Source organism: Phyllostomus hastatus, unplaced genomic scaffold (assembly GCF_019186645.2).
Source record: "Phyllostomus hastatus isolate PE091 unplaced genomic scaffold, TTU_PhHast_1.1 phas_contig_196, whole genome shotgun sequence".
NCBI classification, from domain to species: domain Eukaryota; kingdom Metazoa; phylum Chordata; class Mammalia; order Chiroptera; family Phyllostomidae; genus Phyllostomus; species Phyllostomus hastatus.
Genome location: NW_025333709.1, coordinates 29,122,716 through 29,141,815, shown reverse-complemented (window position 1 = coordinate 29,141,815; position 19,100 = coordinate 29,122,716). Strand labels below are relative to the sequence as shown.

General features: G+C 38.9%; 1 protein-coding gene across 1 annotated transcript in view; it reads right to left on the bottom strand.

The window, feature by feature from the left end:
- Positions 1–8,865, bottom strand: part of ATP10D (ATPase phospholipid transporting 10D (putative)) — a 78,432-nt gene extending 69,567 nt beyond the window's left edge. Inside the window, exon 1 of the mRNA XM_045834374.1 lies at positions 8,584–8,865. The gene's annotated coding sequence lies outside the window, so the exon portion shown is untranslated. The remainder of the gene's footprint in view (positions 1–8,583) is intronic.
- Positions 8,866–19,100: the final 10,235 nt, after the last annotated feature.

Genomic DNA, 19,100 nt, shown 5'->3' with positions numbered 1-19,100 from the left:
AGCTTTCAGAGCAGCAAACACTAAGAACATTAAAACTCTAACCAACAGCTAAACAAGTAATTTCCAAGAGGAAGCTAGTCCCCAGATCAGTGATCATTTTGAAAACTGGAGACAAAATATCTTTTTAAACTGAGAAAGAACACAAATTGCCTGGTTTGCTACCTTTATTTATTCATATGAAGAACGGCAAACTCTAGTTCTTTATGATAAGTGGTATATGTGTGTAAAACACAGCAAACACACTGAGATTGATTCTAAAGGTGTGCTTTAAAAGATTATTAGAAAGATAAAGGAGAATGAACTATACTTATTTGTTTAATTTATGCTTCTCCTACAAAACTGTCTTGTTCACTGTTTTAACCAGTAACTGGACAATGCCTAGCACATGGCAAGTACACAATGAATATTTTTAAATCAATTAACTAATGTTCAATCAGACAAATGATGGTGTACTATGCATGCTGGGACTGTGACAACTCTTCAAACAAACAAAAAAATCTTGAGAGTTTAAAAGCGAAGCAATCAATACGTGTGCAAAAAAGTATTGCAAAATGATGGAGTGGGGAGATTCTACTTGGTCTAATTCATGTTGACCATTAAAATCCAAGTTGTCCTAAAGCCTTTGCCTACCTCTGCCATATAAAACAATTATATTTGTCCTCAGACTTAGGTTATATCAAATCAGTGGACTTAGATTGTATTAAATCAATGGTCCCCAACTAGAGACAATTGTGCTCCCTGCCCCCCGCCCCCCCCCCACCCCGGCCAGGGGACATTTGGCAGAATCTTGAGACGTTTTTGGTTTTCACAACTGAGGGCATGAATGCCAATGGACAGATGCCATGGGTGCTCTTATAATGCACAGGATAGCTCCCCGCAACACATAATAATCTGGCCCCAAACACCAACAGTTCTCTGCTGAAAACCCTGGACTCGAGTAAGGCACCACATTCGTTCAAGAGAGAGATAAGTAGCAGAGTAGAAAGAGAAGAGCTTTTCAGTCAGTCATGGGTTCAAATTCTGACTCTAATCATTCGTCCCTAATGGGGTTTTGTATAATTCTCAGCTTCCCCTTCAGGGAAGCAAATAAAAACTACTCTTTGGGTTTGCTGAGAGGAGTTAATGAGAATATATGCAAGATACAATATTCTGAAATGACCATGTGGACCAGGTAGAATAAAGAGAGGTGGCACATAAAATTAACAGCAACAAATGAGATTTTACCTAAATTATATACTTCGATTCAATCCAAAGTATATGAAAAGAATATAGCCCAAGTCGTGTATAGACACACTATGAAAACACTTTCATGCTGGGACTTTACAGAGATTTAAGTACATCATTCCCCACCTCTACAAAGATACTCAGGACCTCAGAAGAAAACTTGATCCCCTGGGCACAAGACTCTGCTGAGAGTCTTAAGACTTCGTATTTCTTTCTTTAATCATCCTCCAAAAATATGCCCAAGATCAAAGGATAAGGAAAAGGTCCCCCTCTTTTTTCCTTATGAAACACTAACAAAAATGTTTAGTTTAATGACGTCTTGAAAGATACTCTGTTGCCAGGACATACATAATAAAACTAGCCGACACAAATCTTGAAGCACTAAACCTTAGCTTTTTGGACTATTTTTTTAAGGTCTGTGTCTCTAACTAGAGGCCTCTGATGTCAGCACAGTGATAACACAGAAGTGTTTGAAATGGCACGTGGGAAAGTCAATGGTAGTGCCTTCCCTGGAGGCCTTTTAAAGTAGACCAGGCACCTGCCTACTAAACTCCAGTGAATACGGCCTGCTACCAAGGACTGTACCCTACGCCTATATTCTCAAACTAGCACAGGTCAGAATCCCCTGGCAAGCTGGTGAAAACACAGATTCCACCCTCTCTACTCACACACACAAACACACACACCAGTTTCTGATTCAACAGGTCTGCATCGAGGTCTAAGAACTTGCATGTCTAACAAGTTCAAGGGATGCTGATGCTCTTGGTCTGTGGGCACTCTTTGAAACCATTGACCTGGGAACCTAAACGTACTCTGGGAAGACTTATGTTTAATTTCTAAATATATTTTCTCCATAAATTCATTCTCACTAAATATTGCTTTTATGCAACTAATCATTGCCCTCCCAATGGATATAACAACATACAATTGTTTTAATAATTAGTGAAACTGCTTTAAAATAGAGCAATTATTTTCTGGATGAGTAACCACAGAAATTTTTCAACAACAACAACAACAATAACATGCTTAAAAGAATGAGGAATGATAAAATAAAAATAACTAAATAGGAAGTGAAATTATTTGTAGCAAAATGGAAAAAATTTAGCTGCTGAATGGTGATATATATTTATAAAAATAAAGGTTAAATCAATAGACTACATCAAATGTTTTGTAAAGGTCTCTTGCAGGTTACTAACCTGAGCTACATATATGAATCAAATATATCAAAGTCTAAAATTTCAAATCCTATGTCTTTTCTTTAAAGTACATGGCATTCATTGCTGGATATATGATGGAGATGGGTTTACTTTACTTGATCTATAAAAAGGATATTTCTGTAAAATGGATGCGAGGTTTGTAAATTTCTAAAGACTATGTAAATATTCACTTCTGGAAACATTTGGGTGACTTAAAATATGTTAAAACTATTCCATAGAAGAGTACTATTTTATAATAGCTATTAATTCATCTCATGACTTAATGTACTGAAAGCATAGAGTATATATGTCAATTACTTAAACTGTCTTGACACACATATTTAAATTGCACCAAAACCTGTAGATTAAGTAATACTAAGTGCAGTACATAAACACAAACAAGGGACAGGAGAAAGCTGTAAACTGTATTAAAAAGGAGTTAATGGTGTTTGATGAAATTATAAAATAGATCTATGATAAATGGTCAATTCCATTAGTTATTCAATGCTACCCACTCTCCAAAACACATTCATTTTGAATAAGAAGCTATAATACCATCAGTTGTTTTCAAAGCAACAACAAATGTATCTGCAATAGAAGATCACAAGCTTTAACAAGTTCAAGTGATACTGATGCTCAGTCAGATTCACAGTTGTCCACTTAGCACAAACTCTTAGCTTCTCTAAGCCTCAGTTTCCACATCTGCAACTGGACATCACATCACCCACCTCACAGTTTTGTAAAGAGGTTTATCAAATATTGCACTGTGCCTAACACACTGTAAGTGCTCAATAACTTCATTCTCGCAACTAATGTTTGTTGAGCTCCCACTACAATATATTCTAGGCGTTGTTAGAGATGACAAAGATAAGTCAGAGGAAAAAGAGGCTAAAACTATGTGACACACTGGGCACTGGGGCCACCACATGCCCTCTTTTGCGCTAGCATGGCTCCAATGAAATGTGACATTTTGGGAAAGGAAAGCCAATACGGGACTCAAAGTTAGGAATGACATTTCAAAATTTCCTTGCCCCGTTAAAAGTAGATAATTTTCTCTCAGTCCTTGGTTTAGGAATCTAAAAGTAGAATAATGCTTCATATTCAGGCATTTTTCTAATACGGCGAGGTAGGAATGCTGATTTGTTGGCTGAGGGGCATCAGAGATCAACAGAGCATCTTTGTAATGAAACGCCTGAGAACACTTCTTTAGGAAAAGACTGCAGTGAAGAAGAAAGGATATTATAATTAGTATTTTTAACTATAACCTTCAACATATTATTATAGTCGTAAGGGTAATGAGAATGTTTAAAAATAGTGCTAAATAATTATGAGCACTGTAAATTAAAGAAAGACTTTACAGCATGTTTGAATAATTTACAATGGTTTTCACCTTCCTTCTCATAACCAGGATACTATGATTTTTTTATGACCTATCCTACACAGAGTTTAATTTTGTTAGTTTGTTTTTCTAATGGAAATGTAGATGTACTCATCTTCCCCGTTTAGAAAGGCTTTACATGGAATAAGCAGATTTTAGAAAAATAAATGAAGGAATATTTAATTAAGGTCTATCAGCAGGAGTCTTTGGCAGATGTGATCAACAGGAAATGTAAAGGAATAAAGCGCAAATCAGTCCCACACTGCTTATTATTTCAGAAAACAGTAGGAGGCCGAAGAGTGAATGTGACTGGAATAACTTGTAGCTGGTGATTTCCGTTATAAAGCAAATGTTCTCACCAGCAAATATAATTCGGAAACAATGACCCCCGACACGGAATTAATTATACACAGGAGACTGTGGTGGATCTGCGAAAGAGGGGAGAGGTAATACTGCCCACGCGCCCTTCATTCGAGGAAAAATTATGGGGATAGTGAATTTTTTTCCTGATAACTAAAATATATTTACTGTAGAAATTTAAAAAGCTACAGAGTAATATCATGAGAAAAACAGGAATCATATATAATCCCACCACCCGATCATAAGTACTATTAACATTTGGTTTATTCTCCACCAATAAAGTAGTAGTGTCTGTACATAATCATTGGAATTTTTTCAAAGATAGGACATCACTTTGTAACATAGTGTTTTCATTCCTCATATCGTGAACATTTTTCCATGTTATTAAATAGTCTTCCCAACAACCTCACACATTTTGAGCTGCTTTCCATGTTCGTTCATGTGATGGATGGAAACACAGTGATGCATTTCTGTGCTGAATACTTTCCCTTACGGGGAGGTGAACAGCCCTCTCCCTGAAGCCTTAGAAAAGTCAAAATTGATTTTCCTTTGTCAGTTGCCCACTTATGGCTATTTTTCATTGTGGATCATTTCCTAAAGGGGTGTCGACCAATCTCTCACTGCTTTTTATAAATACCTTTTGTAAAGGGCATATTGGCATATAAAATACGGAGCTTAGAGTTGGTCTTTCAATTTTGGTTATAGTATTTTTCTATGATATTTTTTCAAAATGGTATCTTTGTGATTATAAAAAGTAATAGTTGCTATAGAAGATTTGGAACTATCGTGGAAATATAGACAATAAAAAGCTGTAACTGTACCAGCTAGAAGTCCAGTTTTTTTTTTGTCTGTGATGTATCTGTGGTTCTATCCATCGACACAAACAGGAACTTGTATGTAAATGAGAGTGCAAGTCTCGTTCAATGCTGTTAAACATTCATCAATTCAGAAAATACCTGATATACAGTAAGAGCTTAATAAATATTTCAGTGAGTGATATTTTATATGTATTTATATTTCAAAATTATATTCTACATATTCAAAATAATGTGGTATTAAATCTTGCTCTTTTCACTCAATACATTGTAAGAATCTTTTTAAATCATAAAATTTTTAAAAAAATATTTTGGAAACTGAATTGTATCAATACAGATATAGAGTACATGAATTTACTTTAAAAGTTTGCTAATGTGGGATTAATTTTGTTTCTAAGGGTTTTTTTCCATATCACAGACAACACCATAATGAACACATTTATAAGTCTTCTTACGGAATTCAGATGATTTCCTTAGGGTATATTTCTAGACCAAGGATTGAGTCAAAGGCTATGAATATTTACAAGTTTTAGTACATAATTCCATGTTATTACCTCAAATAATTGTATGAATATACTCTTCACAGAACTTCATAAAAGAGATTCCATTAAGGCCACAACTCGTATGAAAATAGTACCACTGCTACTTCTCACTCCACCAGGGACACTAGTTTCATGGCAAGTTTTGTTTCTAGAGATAAGATAATTTCTGAAGTTACATAAATCCATCTAAGATAAGCGGAAGGGAATAATGTTTCCAACAGAAGACACTCACGACAGACCTCTTCTGAGCGACCAGGAAAGCTGCGCAGCTGCTGACACTACTGCCCAGGAAACCCTCACGCAGAAGTTGTCCCAAGGCTTGATACATCCAGTCCCTTTGTTTCAAGCACTGACACAAGCTATTACATTCATCTTCACCAATGCAGTGGGTTTTAATGATCCCTATGTGATCTTGCTTGTAGCATTTGCATCGATTTTCCTTCATTAAGAAAAAGTATTTTCAACTAGATCAGGCAGTAAGACTTCCAATGAAGGACTGAATATGTGGTCTCTTTTTACCTCTTAATTTTTAAAATTGATTTAACAATGAGTCATCTCTGTTCTATCATAAATGATAATCAAATACTGAGCATTTCCTTCATTTTACTTTTTTAACTTCATTTATCACTTATAAAAATAAATGACATCTTATTCAATTTCTATTTAGTCACTAAGTAATTGTATTCAAAGGCATTGAGTTCTGGCTGTGCAAATGTCAAACATTCCTGACATCCTGTTTTAGTCTGCCTAGACTCTCTTCTTCGTACATCTAACAAATGTTAAAGTAACACTTGCACTATTATTATTTAAACCCCCTAAAACTTCTGAATGTTGCTGTTTTCCAATATATGCAGATATCCCCAGCTTTTCAAAAGTTTGGGTTATACCACTCGTTTTTACAAAACGCCTACATTAGTGCTTGTTTTTGTTAAGTGAAATCAAAGAGGACCTTGACTTTTACCAAAAAAAAAGGAGAAAAAGGAAAATACCCATTGCAGAATCAGTGAGTGGCACCACAAGCAGTGAGAGTGGCCCCACCAGCCCCCTCCCTGGGAACCGCAGTCAGCATGAAGCTACCAGAGCTTTGAACTGTGTCTGCGGGTATCTGCGCTTTATTTTGATTTATACTGTGCATCTATTAGCAAGATGTGTTCTAATGTATCAGAAAATCCTGAGTGCTTGTAAGGGTGTTACACTGAATGTAAAACTGGACGTAATTAAAAGTATTTGATATGATTTGGTAAGTTATTTTTTAAAATCTGGCAACGTTTGGATTTTTTTCTCATGTAAATCAATGTTAAGTGCTTCTTTGTTTTATGCCATTTCGGCTTGTGAAAGATTTCATAGGAATATTTTACTTTTGGATAGTGGGGGCAACCTTTATAGTGTTGACCTAAATAAAGAGGCACACTCAAAACCGTCAGAAAAAAAACAACAACAAAAAGATGAGTGTAATGGGCGTTAGCAGAGGAATTGCAATTTGTAACACATACCTGTAGCAAGCTACAGGCGAATCTGCTGAGGGTCTGGGGTAGGTCGTGTTAATGGGCAGGGAACAGAAAGTAGGGAGAGTTTGGTTAGAGTCTGTTAAAATCAAAACTAACAGAAACCAGTGTTGAAAATTCCTCATACAAATAACGGCTCAATTTAGACCATTTTGGGAGACCATCCCCAACCTGGGTCATCTCTTGTTCATGTTTCTGGAAAGAGAGGCTTATAATCTTATGCCTTATGAGCAAAACTGTCAAGGAACTTTAAGAAATTTCCAATATTATCAGTTTTCTGTAAACCATACAGTTACAGGAAATCAGTCTCTCAGTCCTTAAATTATGTTTTTCTGAGGGTGCATACATGAGATTTTCTATGTTATATCCTTTGGTTCACTTCAGATCGAAATTCTTTCACAAACTACCTCCATGTAGGCATGTAATATGTGTTTGTAATGAGAACAGAAATGTCCAGAATATCCAGACACTAACTTTCCAGGTAGATTGTTGTGGGGGCTCACACCAGAGCAATGAATGAGTTTACTCTGTTATGATGATTATGTGTTACACATTTGCTCTTAAAAAGTCAACAAACTTTTTTTATGGTGGTATTTTTCATAGAAATGTGACCTAGTCCAATTTAAAAATAATGATCTAATCTGGAGTTAACTTTTCTGATACAGTGTATGGTACATATTGGTGGATAAGGAGTCAATCTTTGTGGGCCCACTTTTCAAGGCTGATTTTAGTCAGGCTTGCTCTCAGACTATAGAATTGTTTTTCTCCTTGCAAAGAACCAGGTGAAAAGAAGCAAGAAGAAACTTTGCTCTTATTTAGGTAACATTCTAAATACCTATGTTAACATGCCCTTGTGATAAAGAGTAGTTTACATCCTTTTCTAAAGGCACAGGGAGTCCAACCCTCCGCACTGGAGGGTGTCTCTCTGCTGTACTTAGCAGAGTGTGATTGTGTGTTCATCATTTAAAATGACGGATGCCCCAAACAACAATTAAGTTTTGCAAAGTTAGTGTTTGCTGGGAAGAGTGGAGGCTTTGTTTCGCAGCCCTCCCTTAAAAACTATTTCTGAGCAAGCTCCAACACAAACACATTTTTTTCCCGTAAGGAACCTACCCGTGTTTTATCTACCCCCATCCTCTTCATTACTTTTGAGACGAAGCCAAAATTGCTTTAAAATGCTGGGTTTCAAAATGAGATGACAAAGGTAGGTGTGTAAGGGTGTGGGTATGTGGATGTGTGTGTGTGTGCGTACGCACACATACATAATTTACTTTTTCACAAAATCCAGCATTCGAATAGATAAAATAATTCTCTTTCGAAACCAAGTGACTGAAAATGGTGTGCTTCTCATTAAAAACAAAACAAAACAAAACAAAACAAAACAAAACAAAACAAAACAATTCAACCGCCCTAAACTCTAGTTTTGAGGCACTTCGTCAAACCTGAACACAACCATTGGGGGGCGGGAGGAGGAAGAGGGGAAGAGAGAGAGACAAAATTAACGTGGTGGAGAGGGAAACAGAAGGCAGGGAACAGCCAAAGGGGTTCGCTCTACAGCCTTACCAATTCCTCCCTTGGCACACATCACAGCATGACGATCGCGAGTCCCAGGGTGTAAGAGAAGAACCAAGCACAGATCCGAAGAGTGCAGACGGGTCACGCTTCTACGCCAGCCATTTGCTTTGGGAATTTAAAAAAAAAAAAAAATCACTTCCCAGACAGCTCCCAAACTCAGCTGCCAGAGCTAGAGCCCAGCCTTGCAGAGCCGGGGACCTCCTCCCCTTCCCTTTCCCACTCCTCCCTCCCCTCCAGGCTCGGGAGCAGCCTGAGCTTCAGCCAATTGCCCGCCGCCCTTCCTCCCGTGACGTTAGAGGGAGGAGCCTGGCTAGGGCGGTGGTGGGGGGCCAGCTCCAGGTGGATGTCGGACCAGACTGCCTGCCTCCCCAGCAAAGATGCTCTCCTACACCCCACCCCCACCCGCCGTGGCCCAGAGCCTTGCAGTTCCACATTTGACTTTAACATTACAGTGCAGATTGCCAGAGGTTGACGGTTTGGTTCATTCTTGTTTTGCTGAAATTCTGTTTAACAGTTCATGCATTTACAAAGACTTGAAACACTTGACAGTCATTTTTTGGGGAGTGTAAACATTTAATGTTGTTGTTTTAGAACTAGAAAATAAACTGAGAAAAATACCTCAATTCTGATTTTTTTTTTCCTCACTCCTTGACCATTCATTTCTGCCCTTTCTCATTAAGTATAATGTAGCTTTGTCTATATACCTGCCAGGCTCTGTTAGCTTAAAACTAACAGCTTAAAAAAAGAAAAAAGAGTTACTCCTAAAAGAAAAGTGAATTCCAAATACCTGCCTGGCCTCTCAAAACTTCTGACCAACTAAGTGCTTTGAGAAAGGGAAAGGGCATTTGTTGAAGTCAGAACCAGTGGTGGCAATTCAGACCAAAGCCTCCATACGCACTGGCTGCCAGTTGTTTTATCCCACAGACACAAAATAAAAAGAGGAGCAAAACCCTCCATGACTGTTTTGTGCCTCCATCTTACAGGCTCTCAAATATGTAGCGAGAGTGACGAAAACTAAATGATCATGCGCATCTTTCACTAGCAGTGAAGCGCTCACCAAGACAGACGCATGGTGCTAACTTGCAGACTCTCCCAGTGCAGGCTGGAGAGGCCAAACAAGTTTCTTCAGCCAGGGAAAAGTTGCCTCCGCCAGACAGAGAGGAACAAGTTCTGGGTGTGGCTTCCTGTGATGGCCAACTTGGAAAGTCTTTCTGCAGGCAAGGGCAAATCATGGAGTTTAGTCAGTTCAGGGAATAAAACCAGTTTCCCACAGCAGACTGTCATTTACATGGCCTCTGACATTCCTGGCCCCGGTTACACTTTTAGCAGTCATGTGACTATCCCTAACATGATTTAAGAGAAAACAAATATCCTATGAAGCCAGTCTTCTTGAAGAGACTTAGAATTTAAGTGGGCCTCCCAGAGTCTCCCCAACCAGCACCCATGCTGTCTTCCTAGTGAAGGGCCTTCCTGGGGTGACACAGACTAAACAATTCAGGCAGAGAGGGCTGGCACTTGCAGCCTGTTTGGATTGCTTAAATCAGTGGTTTTAACCAGCTACACATCAGAGTCAACTGGGAGCTTGATGCCAAGGCCCCACCCAGGCCAATTAAACTGGAATCTCTGGAGGTGGGGATCTGACAATAATTGGTAGTAGGTGTTGAATCACTGATTAAGATTTAAACTACTGTCTTAGAGAACCATCTAAATTATATGAAAATAAAATTAAAAATGCAGTAGCAGAATAATGTGAAACATTTTGAAATGCAACTTATCTTTATATATAGTCTGTATATATGTATATTTTAATATAAATGTAGAGAATATGTTGTAAGATACATACCAAAATTATTTAGTCAGTGGAAAAGAGTGGAAGTGTGAGGGAATATTGCTAACTTTCTATTTGTGTCTATCATTTGACTAAACAAAAGGAGTATGTATCCTGTTAATGATTTAAATATAGCTAATCAACTTTTAAAATTAGTGCTTATGAATGTCATTGCAAATAGCTACTATGAAAGTGGGCTTCGATTTGTTTTTGCAAATGTTCTTCTAATATGTAACTCTTCTCCTAAGGGTCATTTCCAACTTGTAACAAAATAAATTAAAAAAATAAATCCATAAAATCCTTGATTTAACACAGTAGCTACCAATGTAAGTATTAATCCATACAGTCATCATCAAACTTTTTGTTATTCACTTTTGTGTAATTTTGGAAATATCTTCAGTTTTTATGTACCTATCTTCTCATGAAGTTTTTTAAAAAACTAGTAATCAAAGTATATCACATAGATGTAAGGAAATTTCATCTTTTCCAAGTGAAAAATTGTTTATAATTAGTATTGAAATACTAATAGCTTTATAACTAATTGCCAGTAGGAAACATATGACATAGTAGTCAAATATCAAGGTTTGGTCTGGCTTTAAATCTTAGCTCTGCAAATCTTTAGACATATGATCTTGGTATCATCTCTAAGCCCCATGGAAAAAATGAATCCAATAATATCTACCTCAGCATTATTAAGATTACATCAAGTCATGCACCTAAAGTGCTTATGACTGGGTAAAGCAAATAATAAGTGCTTAATAAGTGATCATTCTCAATTCACTGAAGTCTATTTTTTCCTCTCTTTTCTGAAGCATATTCAAAGATTATTAGCATGGTGGTGGGGGGCTAAAAATTTACCAGAAGACATTTTCATAGAACAGTAAGCATGATTATTCCTATGACCAATGATAGTGCATATTCAGTTATATGTGAAAAAGGACCATATTCTTTCAGGCCGCCACTTTAACATGTAATTTTGTTTGTTTGCCTCAAAATATTTGACATATACCAATGTTTCCTCAACATGGATATTTCCTAAACACAAGCTGTGTTTTCATGATTCATAGTCCACCATAGTTTTTCTCGGTACCTATTAACAGAACGTGACTGAAGCGCAGACGAGGCTGCTTCTGGGATGAGCTTTCCGACTAACTTTTGGACAACAGAAGAGAAATCAATGCCTCAAGCAATAAGAGCTTACTAGTTACAGATAAACTCTGATTTTAATAACATCATCCCTGGATTGTTTTTTCCTCTCTCTTTTTTTTCTTTCCTTAATGTTTACTGAGTAGTAATAAAACATCTGTATGTTAGGCACTGTTCCAAGTAGTTCACAACTATTACCTCATTTAACCCTCTCATCAGCCCTGTGAGTTCAGTGTTCATTCGGGGATGAGAGACACAGGGCGCAGCTGGTAGGTGAAAGACCTAAGGACCCACATTCTCTTGTGGACTATTCAGCATGGCTTTCAATGACTTAGGAGGGTAAGTGGTAAATTATTTTTGTTGGGGGAAAGTAAAATTACGCTATGACTATAAGTGCCTTGTTGAGAGTAGAAATTCTATATACAGGGTGGGCAAAAGTAGGTTTATAGTTCATATAGAAATTGACATGTACCTTATGATTATGACAGTAGCTTTATTAATTTAGAAAATGTCACAATGCAACTGTTTACCTACTTTGCCCACCCCTGTATTTTGGAAACAACAAGGTTATATCTACGTCATTACCAGTTGTAAACTTGGCCTTAATTCTACATGTGCATTTCTTAAAAAGAGGAATTACATTTCCTTCCCTTTATATCATCTGATTCACATTCTTCCACATGAGAACTGGTTGGTTTTTTGCCTTTTAAAAACTCTTGAAAATGCAATGGTTACACAAAATATCAGAAAGGGAAACTCTGATACAATGATGGAGATTCATGCTCACCCCAGAGTTCTAGATAAGTCCATCAACTCCTCCTTGATTCTGTTTGTAATGTGATGAAAAACCCTGTAACAGGACTGCAGCAGAATTCTCACACGGATCAATGGCCCCTTATAGTTCAGGAAAGATAATTCATTCGTCCCTTGCTTACAGAGGTAGGCCCCAGAGCTTTTGTCTGGATTTAGATGTAGTTGAGACAAAGATGTAAACATTTCCCTGGATATTATATATTTTACCTACCAGCCACGAAAGTCAGGAGTCTGGGGAGCTTTGGAGACGTGGGAAGATGGGTGATAGCTCTACGTTGGGAGAAGATGGGACCTAGCCTCAAAGAAACGGCATACAGACTTGGGCCAGGGTTGGAGGAAAGCCGATGGCTAATTCCTTGAGTAGGTATGGCCAAGAGACTTCAGGAAAGTGATGCCTAGTATTCATATTTAAGCTGTTTCCTTTTCTGTGGTGCGGGAATTCCTCACAAATCAGAGCTTCCCAAACAGCAATGGATATGTTGCAAAATAACAATCTCTCAGCCCTTCACACTGCTGCATGGGAACTGCAGGGTGACTGGCGCTATGGTGGACACGGACCATGGAGCTGATGAAGGGGTCCGCAGTACAGACTCCCAAAGAACACAGCGACTGGCCCGAGGGAGTATTTGGTGAGGCCGGCGAGGAGCGCTGCTCCAGGCCTGGTCCCAGTTCTCTCTTTCAACATAACTCGGACACCTCTCTCCACTTTCAGCTGTGGGGACTCTTGCACCTTAGCAGGTATGTTCTGCAAGTTAGAGTTTGACATGAAAAGTTGAATTGAATTCAAAATCCACTCAGATTATTACAAAAAAACTTCAACAGTACATTACTCGGTGAAATGTTAGGTTGAACCATATGCAACCACTAATGGTCAACCAGTTTGGACATCCAAAAATAGCAATTTTATATGGTTCAACTAATTAAAGGAAGGACTATTAGATCTTTAAATATAATTTTAAATCTTGAAAATTCTGGTAACGTTGTAAAAAAACCTTTCTCATTGATGGTAATTACGAAGAATTTGAAGGAATCATTATATTTACCCAAAATTATATGTAGCCATTTCAAACATAAAACTTCCTATTAACATGCTCATGAAAAAAAAAAAAACTAAACACAACAGTCCATGCATTGTATATTTCCAATTCGGTGAAATGCCCAGACCAGATAAATCCATAGACGCAGGAAGTAGAATAGTGGTTATCAGGGAATGGGGGGAGGAGGGGCAATGGGTGCAAGGTTTCCATTTGAGGTGATGAAAATATCCTGAAATTAGATAGTAATAAAGGTTGCACAACTCTACTGAACCACTTAAGAGGGCTGCTTACTTTAAATGGATAAGTTTTATGGTATATGAATTATACCTCAACAAAAATGTCCAGCTAAACAAGTAAAAGATACTCAATAAAGATGTTAAATGCTTTATAAAGAAATTTAATGTAAATTCAATGTTTTTAATATCTTCCTCATTACTTTGCATTTTAAAATTTATTACAGTTCTGTTACATAGGAAAGATGTAATGAAATTTTATACCATGCCCTATTTAAATCTCTTAGTTTGCCTCATTAAGGTGTATAAACATTATCATTTTTCTATGAATGCCGACACATAAAATGTGATGAAAATCTCTGTGCTTTATTATCCTCCAACCTTTAATAAAAGTCTGTATGGCCGCCAGGCCCTATGATTATGTTTGGGGAATTAGACAGGAGTGCCTGAGAGGAGATGACAAACTCAGATGCAGCGTGACCAGCTGGGACTGCAAATTTGGGGAAAGCACAAATTGAGGGCAATAGTGACCATCTACCCTTTGTCTAGGAACTTGTAAACAAGAGGAAGTTCTAGTTGTTTAATTTGAATTGTAAGGGATAAAATGGCCTCAGAAGGCAGGAAAAATTTTAGGCATTTTGGTTACAAGTCAATGCTACAATTGGAGTAAAGCGAATGAATCGAATATTGGTTTCAGCCCCTCTGCACACAGAGCATCCTATGTCTCTGCTTATTCAGCCACTCGCTCGTTTCACAGAATTAATGGAGCACCCAGTATGAGGCAGGCACCATTCCAGGTACAGGGAACACAGGAATAAACAAAACAAACATGAAACCCTGCCCTCATTGGATGGATGTAAAATATTTAATATGTCAGATGGGCATAAGTGCTATGGGGAAGACAGCAAAAAAGAGGAACAGGGAGTGCCAGAGTTGGAGATAAGATGACTTTCAACTTTTGGAGGTTTTATCAGGAAAGTGTCACTGAGGCAAAGAGCACAGGGAAGGAAGAGAACAGGCCCCCGGGGGTGTCTGGGACAGAACATTTCGAGCAGAGGGTACAAACATTGGGGGCAAAGACCCCGAGGCAGGGCTGCGCCTGCAATGTTGGAGGGACAGCATAGCACCGGCATGGCTGGGGCACCACGACTGGAGGAGCGATGTGGTGGCAGCGGGAAGTAGGACAAGGTGATACCAGAGATGTAAAATCTTGGAAGGCCCTGCAGTTCTCTTTGAGGACTTCGAGTAAATTGGAGAAATTCAGGTGGGTTTGAGTAGAAGACTGATACAGTTTGACTAATGTTTTAACAGGACCAGGTTTACTGTTGACAGTAACCTCTGGGGCAATGGTTGATGCTGGAAGACCAGTCAAGAGGGGACTTTAATAGCCCAGGGCAGACGTGATTTTGGCCTACACTGGGATGGGAACTCTGAAGGTAGTGGTAGGCTTCTGAATAAATATTAATGGAAGAGCTAATAGGATTGCTCATAAATTTGTGAGCTACAAGAAAAAGAGGATTCAAGGACAATTCCAACATTTTGGCCTGAGCAATTGAGAGACTCAAGTTGCTTAATCATTCTGGTTATTGCTCATTTCCAGAATGCATTGTTGCCACCATTGCCTACATCTGGCCCTAATAGGGAGGGGAAAAATATATGCGTGTCAAGATGGTAAGGTTTTCTTATGTGCCTCAGTGTCCAGTAACTGAGCACCTGGAATAGACAGTTACAAAGCATGATATTCCTTTAACAATAAGTCTTCTAAGACACTGTCAGCCTTTTATAGTGTTTCTGCTAGAAGTCTATTGTATAGTTATACATTTTTTTTGCTAGATGAGAAATAGATTTATCTCTCTTAGTTACATATAAGTTTCAAGAAATATTTCCCCCTTTGATCAAGTATCTTATAGAATTTTGCAAATATAGCAAAATAGAGAATAATGATTTTTAAGTTCAAAGTGAAGTGCACAAAACAGTCGCATTTATTACTTAATTTCCATCATGTCGGTGTTGGAGGTAGGAAGTCCAAGCCTGGGGCTCTGAAATCAGTGCCTGCAACTGCAGCCTCGTGTCCTTCCCGGTGCTCTCTTATTCACCCTCTGAAAACCTCATTTTGCTTCCCAGCCCGGATGCTCTTCTCAGGCAGTTCAACAACACATTCAAAGCATAGGAATGTGTGGAGATAAGATGCGGATTTCAACATCTTGAAATTTTTAAAAATTTAGATGCTCAAAAATGGAATAGAGGACCAAATTGGTTGACTCAATGCCAGAAAAAAAGTAGAAGAAAATAAGACATAACAAGGTACTGAGTCCAGCCAAACCCTTCACCTTCTGTAAGAATGAGGCTTTGTGGAGTTAACAGGATTTCCCGTTCCTCTAATTCAAGCTCTCACTGTTACTACCAAGAGAAGTGTCATTTTGCAAATGGCGCAGTGCACTTCAATTCCACTTTGGAGCTGACTGCTCTGGAGGAGGTCTCCTTTTATGGTGCTAGGGACTGATTGCCATCCAGAAGGATGCCTAAACTTTATACTTCTGGTCTGATTGTCTCTAGTTTAGAATATTTCCCTCTGTGGGTGCTATTGGGTATCCCAGCACCTACTCTTCGAAGCTTAGTCTGAGAGAAGAGCAATAATTAGACTTTTTAAAAAAGATTTTATTTATTTATTTTTTTAGAGAGGGAAGGGAGGGAGAAAGAGAGAGAGAGAAACATTAATGTGTAGTTGCTGGGGGCCGTGGCCTGCAACCCAGGCATGTGCCCTGACTAGGAATTGAACTTGCAATGCTTTGGTTTGCAGCCTGCGCTCAATCCACTGAGCTACGCCAGCCAGGGCTAATAATCAGACATTTTTAACCAATGGAGGAAAGTTCAGCACTGTGAAAGCAACCTAGGCATGGTAGACAGACTTCCTGGAGAAAGTAATATCTAAGCTGAAATCTGAAGAATGAAGAGAAGACAGCCAAGGTGAGTAAGGATAAGACTGTTTCAGACAGAGGAAACACTCTGGAGGTGAAAGGGATATCATGTTTGGGATTTATGTCATGTTCATGTTACCGGCATGGACAGCTTTACAGATATTGGAGGCTTTTGGCCTGATTAGGTAGGTCTCCCACCTCTATGATGGTTTGACGTTTTTGGCTCCATATCTAAAGGCCTCCTACATGATCATGGTCAACTCTCGGTTCTTCTCCCCCTTTCCTACTTTGTCAGTCCACCAGCTGCTTTCTTCCCTTTTGTTTCCAGGTGTATCACAGGAGAGCTGCAGGAGAATGTTATGAAAACAAGTCAATTGGTTCCTCTGAAAGTCTTAGTCAACTCAATGGAATCCACATTCTTGATTTACAATCTTTCTGTTTAAGTAATTCTTCATCACATTCTCAGCCACTCCCTCTTCTAATTGAGCACCCATTAAGTGCTAGGCACCAAACACTGCAAGTCCCACCACCTTCACTCACTACGGGTGATGAGGCGATACACTGCTCTGGATCCAGGCCATCACGATGGATGTGTGAACCCCATTCATTCTCCTCTCTCTCTCCTTTCCTCCATTTCCCTGTAAGTGGCTCTGCCTTCTTCAGAGAAAGGAGTTCTGTTTCTCTCTGAAGTTTGTATCTTTGGCCACCAGCTCTTGAGCAAGGGTTTTATGTTATCAGTTATTGTCTCTCTTTAAATCACTACTTTATTTCTTTTTACCGGATTATTCCCTTAGGCTACAAATATTTAATTTAGGGATGAATGTATATCTTCTCTATACCAAGAAGATGAAGGAGCAGGAAAAAGAGAGGAAAGAAGAAGGGGAGAGAGGGAAGGTAGTCCACAGGGAAAAAAGAGAAAAAAGAAAGACGAATCTTTCTCTTGGTCTTGCTGTCTCTTTAGATCAAATACTAGTTTTATCTTTCTCCTTACCATGTGACCAAAATTCACTGAAACTGTCTTAAACATTTGCTAACTCATGTAAGCCTCTACAGCCTGGTTTCACCATCTTTTCTCCTCTGAAAGTTATCAAAGGTCACAATTCCAACTGCCAAATTTAATTGTTTCCCTCCCATTGTCCATTGTCACAACTGATTTTAATGACCATTCCCTTCTACAGGTCCATGAACTCCTCCGTTGGAGAGTTGCTGGTGTTGTTCCTGCCTTTAAAAAAAAACTTTGTTTTAAAATAAAAAAAATTTTTTTTAAGAATCCTGTCTGGCTCATCTGCTTTTTTCCTTTAACTTAGCTGTGGGTAAGTGGTCTTTCCAAGGACTGCCCCGGTAATCTTATTTATTATCATGGCTCTAGTTTTGGGCTCTTGGCTAAGGACTTCCAGACTTCTTTCTGCTCTCTGCTGAGCTTCAGGTATGCGCTGCCAGAGTGGGGCCAGCACCTACGCCTGATGGCAGTGTCATCTCAGTACCTCCAAAGCAATGTGCCCTTCTTTTTCACACCTGTTTCTCCCATTTCTCCTTCCCATTCCTCTATCAGGCCCTGCCGTGTCCACAGTGGGGGGTCAGTCATGCCTGGGTACATCTGGCAAACTAGTGTGGCAGTGTTCCAGCAGCTGATCAACATGGGAGACACAGGAACTGCTTGAGACTTAATCATTTAAAAAAAAAATTCTAGGTTGACTTGATTGACCCAGTAAAAAACCTTCATCTTTGTAGGAGTTGGATAGTTCTAAGTGAATAGTATGACTTTCATTTAGAATCGTATTTGATCTTCTCCCTTAATATGTTATAACAGGAACTTAATGACAGTTTGTAAAGTGCTAATAGAATAAATTTTTACTTTGGAGGTATGAATCCGGTATGATAGGTGTGTAAAAGATAGGGAATTAATTCTTCTCATGGGAGGGGGAAACGGGGAAGAGTGTTATATAAGATTTGTCATTTGAGTGGGCCTTATGGTGTGAGAAGGAATGTCCTGATGGAAAAACAAAGGAAAGGCCTCTGGCAAAACACAAAACAGATAAGAAGAAAAGCACAAGTACATTGGCATGTATGGCATGTTTGAGACTGTGTTAGTTTTTCTGTGACCGGTGTGAAGTGGGTAGGAAAGGAGAGAAACAGAATCGGGACTCCGCTGGGAAGGTTTTTCAGGGAGAAGGAGAGTGGTACTAATCCAAAAGCAATGGGTAGCATAGACCCTGCAGAGTGTGGAAGGTGGAAAGACGGCCTGAAACTGGTGGCAGCGTGGAAAGGAAGGGATGTGCGCCGGAGTCTTTGCAAGGCCAAAGCCTTTTCCTTCTGCTAAAAATGAGAAAGAACAAAGCTCCACCCAATAATTTAGGTGTGTGGCCTACAGGAATGCTATTGCTCTGCAGTAATGGGGTCAGTCAGGGGGCCGGACTCCACAGAAGAGCTCTAGCTGGGCAGGCTGACCAGCACAATTCCAACTGCTGCGTTTTTGCTCTGGCAGATGATGCATGACTTGAACAGTGATAGGAAGTAACATTACTCCATT